The sequence below is a fragment of the Polistes canadensis genome, unplaced genomic scaffold (assembly GCF_001313835.1).
Source record: "Polistes canadensis isolate GaletaPanama2010 unplaced genomic scaffold, ASM131383v1 scaffold_0, whole genome shotgun sequence".
Lineage (NCBI taxonomy): Eukaryota > Metazoa > Arthropoda > Insecta > Hymenoptera > Vespidae > Polistes > Polistes canadensis.
Window position 1 is genome coordinate 1,035,582 of NW_014569547.1, and position 5,557 is coordinate 1,041,138.

Consider the following 5,557-nt stretch of genomic DNA (forward strand, 5'->3'; position numbering starts at 1 on the left):
GTTAAAGTTTTTTTATTCTTTTTTAAAAAAGAAATACCCGTTTATACGACACGTTGTTCCTCGATGTTATTGTTTGATAAAATTGATCACGTTATCATCCTGTCGAACTAATACGCGAGTCCTCCATTTTCTTTTATCCATCTCTCTGTATTTTTTTCCTTTATCCTTTTTCTTCTCCGCCAAATCTACTTATTTATTTACTTTAGCAGCTAAAAAAAGCTTCTCTTCCCGTTTTTAAATTAAAATTAGGCACTATAGAATCTTTTTTCCTTTTATATCGAATAGCTGCGAATCTCTTTTTTTTTTATTTATTTCTTGTTTTTTTTTTTTTCTTTTTTTTTTCTTAATCGAACAATTAATTAATCTTTATTTTTCAGCCGAAGAGATTTAGAAAAAGAAAAACGATCGCATCTCGTTCCTTGTTTCTCCGGTTTTTTTTTTATTTCCATTGTTTGATTGTTCGTTCGTCTGCTTCATTCACCGGAATTAAGAAGTTTACTCGCAGAGTTCGTTAATTTTACCGATATAAGAATGACGACAGTGACGAGATCGACGAAATAGTAGAATCATGATTAGAAAAGAAAAGAAAAGAAAAACCAAAAGCAAAACCAAAGAAGATTACAAACAGCGACGAGCATAATGTGGCGCGATTACAGTTTTGTATTCATTTATCATTTTCATATTCGAATGATTTCTTATTTCTTTATTACAACATTTTGTTCGACGTTTGAATCGATCAACGACAAAATTTACTATTATATTTTTATAATCATTTATAAGAGAGAGACTATTGCTAAAAAGTTTCATATAATTTAAGAATATCCGCGATCTTTATTTTGTAAAATTTCATTCTCGAATTAATCGTTCATTTCACAATTTGTACGAAAAAAAATATCTTCTCTTATCGAAGATATAGAAATTTTGTGATCGTTGATTGAGCAAACGAACATAATGTTTTATGTTTCAGATCGTTTCATTTTTTGTTTGTTTTCCTATATCCTTCAAAAATCTCTCATTATATAATTTCTTAAATCTTTCTTTTTCTTTTGGTTCAGCTCTCTATATTTTTATTCACAATCATCATCATCATCATCATCATCATCATCATCATCATCATCATAATAGCGAAAGGGGAATACCGATCGCAACGCGTGGACACATAATTAAAACGCCTTTTTTGCTGTTGACAATAGCGAACTATCCAGAGCTTCAAGTTTTCGATAGAAATAGTTAAGTGAAAGAAGAAAAAAAAAAAAGAAAAGAAACAAACAAAAAAAAAATTGCGCAGAAGATTTTGAATTCATTAATTTCATACAAAATTTCCTTTTTATTATCATTTATTGCTCTCTCCCTTTCCACCGAAAAAAATTTTTTCTCGAATATTCCTTTACGCATGCGTCAAAAAAATATTTTTTTAAATGAAAAATAAAAAAGAAACAAACAAAAAAAACAAAAGAGTCACGTTAATATATTTGCAATTGCATCGTTAATCCGTTTCTATCGAAACTTTGAGATTAGGGGGTTCGATAATGAGGTGGTAGTGGTATCGAGTGGTGGTGGGAGGGGGTTGGTAGGAAGAAGGGATTTGAGTTAGGGTTAGTTATCCAGCCTCTCTTGAATTCGCATTAAAACTCTGTCGAGGGGGGCGGGCATTTGTTCCGTGGCTAACCAGCTGTGCGTTCAAGTACGCGCTTTGATTTTTTTTTCTTTTTCTTTATTTTTTTTTTTTTTCGTTTTTTTTTTCATTTAATCTTTGTTTGCTTGTTTCGACGCGAAAGCACTTTTTTACTTCCTTCTTCTCTTTTTTTTTTTTGCTCTTTTTTTTTTGTTATAAATGCGTCTCCTAGATAAATATAACACACCTAGTATAATAGGTAATTCTCTGTAAAATCATAATATATTCCATTTACGCGGGAGAGAATGATTACTCGTCGTGCTGTTATTATCATTAGTTTTTTTGGTTGTTGTTTTTTTTTTTTTTTAACGTATGCGTGTGTATGTTCTTTATCGTTTTTGTTTTCCTCTCTCTCTCTCTCTCTCTCTCTCTCTCTCTCTCTCTGTTAATCATCTTTGAGTGCCGGTATCTTTCAGAGAGCAATTAATCCTTCCGGCAATAATACGTGTGACACATCTATAATAATATATAATGTCTAAAAAATTCACATATTTTTTTTTTAAATACTACATTTACTTTCATGTAAGACCTTCTCCTCGGAATAGTACACACTGAGATAAATTGATATTCCCGTGATAGATTGGTTTTTCTTTTTTCTTTTTTTTTTAAATACTACATATTTAATAAGTAGTACATTCCCTACACTTTTTTGATATTGTTTTAATTTTCTTTTCTTTTAAATATTTAGCATAGATCTCTTCTTTTCTCTTTATTTTGTTTTTGTGTCTCGTTTTGGTATATAATTATTTTCAAGTTTAAATATATGTGATACGCAAGACGGGGGAGGGGGATGGCAAAAGTTCCTAAGTAGGTCAACGGAAAAGTTCATAGACAATTTTATTCATCGATTACACGTACGGTTTTTTTTTTTTTTTTGAAAAAGCTTTTCCGTTGGATAGAATTGTAATTTTTCAATCTGAAAAAAAAAAAACAAATTAGTGTAAAATAAAAAAAATGTAGAGCGATTAATTTTGAAAATCATTTTTGAGAGCATTTCAAACTCTGATCAACCTAGGGATTTTTTTCTTTTTTTATTCCACATCCTGCGTATATATTCCATCGATACAATTGATGCGCGAAATTTTATGGCGCCTAACACGGCGCAGTTTGAATACCTAAATATAACACATGGATTTGACGAAATATTTTAATACACTATCCATTTTCTTTTTCTTTTTGTTTTGTTTTGTTTTGTTTTAATTACTTCCTGTCTTCGTTTAGTTTCTCCTTGAAGTTTATTCGAATTCCGCATTAACCCCACAAATTTGGTAATATTTTATTTAATCCGACGTTAATTTTTTAATCACGACATCGCGAAGTGTTAATAATTATGGCAAACGGCATGGAGGAGGAGGAGGAGAGCGCACAAACATTCTCGTTGGTTTTTTTGTTTGTTGTTGATAATCATATATATACGAATCTCATTCGAGTAATTCTAACTAACGTAAGATTCGTAAATGTCGACAAAATAATTTCATTACTTTCCGAGAACGTTCACGCGCGGAACCATATTGGAAAGAATATAAAATACCTAATGTGTATCTCGTAGAAGTATAAATGATCTCTTTTTCGTTATTTGATCTTCCTCTTCTTCGTTTTTCTTCTCCCCTTTCATATCTCTAATAACAACAATATCGAACGAAATAACTATTATACAAAAAGAAAAAAGAAAATAATTATTTTCAAAAGCTGCTTATACCGATAATGCGTGCAATTAAACAAAAACAAAAAAAATATTTATATATATATAGGTATATACATATATATATATATATGTGCGTGTATGAGTTACACGCACGCATACACGCACCACATATACATCATGTATTATTATGGAGAAATATTATTAATGACACGTGTACAATTCATTGTATACTCATGGTACTGCATGCGATATAGTTCATTAATTAATTAATCAATCAAACAATTATTATAGAGCAGTGATATAACAACGATAACAGTTAACAACAACAATATATTCGCGAATTATTTCAACGCGTTAGAGAGAAATGATTCGATAAAAAGGGTTCGACCGGCAACGTATATAAATTCTCATGATACTCTTTCCTGTGGTTGGACAATTTTTCGAACAACATAACACGTAACGTTGCTGTGCTTTCAAAATCAAACAGATTTTACCTATGTAAATGTATACGTTTGTTTGTTTGTGTTTCTATGTGTTTTCGTGGAATACGTGTTTGTTTGTGTGCGAGTGTGTGTGTATGCATGTGTGCGCGCGCCTGCGTATGTATATATAATATGATATAGGAAAAAATGTTCTTTCGTCGACTTTGTACACGCAGGCCGCTCAAATTCGCTTGCAGTTTTCCACGATCCAATTACACGACCCTGCATATTTTTCCTGAATTTTTATAAATAAATATAGATATGTATATGTATATACGTATATATACAGGGTTAGATGTTAAAAAGCGAGGTCAAATGTATCTAGATGATATTCAATATCAATTATCCTTTTTCGTAACATTTTTCAGACTACATTTAGGCTTGTAATTTGTTCTATTTCCAAATAAAAATATCGATTGATCTAAAAAGTAGTCTTGATTATATAAACAAAAAAAGAACAAAAGAATAATTGACGTATAAGATATAATTTAAGAATTTGTGATCCTACTAAGAAAGTTGTAACACCTATCCTGTATACACACATATATATATACACATATGTATTTCTTTTTTAATGTTGCTGAAATTTTAATATCGAAACACGTGTCGGTAAGAAGAGTGTCTTTATGTCTCCTAGAACATACATCCATCTTGAATTTTACGTGTACATACATACTATTTATATGTAATATTGTTTGGCATTATTCATTCTTTATTTTTTTTGTATAAAATATATTTAGGAAATTTTGCGAGTAATTTTAATTTAACGTTGATTATTTTTGTTCATCTTATTGTTTAATTGTTAACCAATGTTATATCAAGAGAAAAGGGTATGCATGTATATAACGTAAAATAATATATGGCGGCCATTTTGAATCCTTCATTCGTTTGGTACGACGACAACGTAATAACACATGGATCATTCAAATAGACATCGAAATGTTCTTAACACATTAATCATTGATTATTATTATTATTATTATTATTATTATTATTATTATTATAATTATTATTATTACCATTATCATTATCATCATCATAATCATAATCATTATCACTTTGTCATGTGTAATTTACGGAGTGAGACACTCTCCTCCGTGTGTGTGTCTCTGAGTGTATTTGATGTACTTAATTTTCGATCAAGGTCAATTCGCGCGAATGCGATATACACCGTAATTGATATACCTAATATACATATTTGTTTCAAAACTGGCGTCGGCACAAAATAGCTTTTTCATTCTTTTTTCTGTTTTTCTTATTCTTTTTTTTTTTTGTTTTTTTCTTTCTTCTTCTTCTTCTTCTACTACTTCTTCTTTTTCTTCTTCTTCTTTTTCATGTTATTCTCTTTTTCCAGAAAAAAACATAGAGAAACATTTTTTGCGATTTGATTTATTCGAAAAAAGCTACTGCCCCAAATAAGCAGCTTGTTGCATTCGTTAATATGCTACTACTTAGAGAGTACTGCGATGTACAAAAATGTAAAGAAGATATCAAATTTAAGAAATACATATTCGAGATACATATACGTATATAAATATATATTTGTATACAATATATTTCAACAGGACGGGCAAATGAATTTTTTCCTTTAGATGATTTGAAAATAAATCAAACGTTTTCTTTCCGGAACTTCAAGCTTAATTTTCCCTTAGACCGAAAAAAAAAAAAAAAAATCGAGCCTAAGATCTATGGGGAAAAAAATAAAGAAGAGAGGATTTAATTTGTAAAAGTTCACTTAGGAACACTATTGTCTTA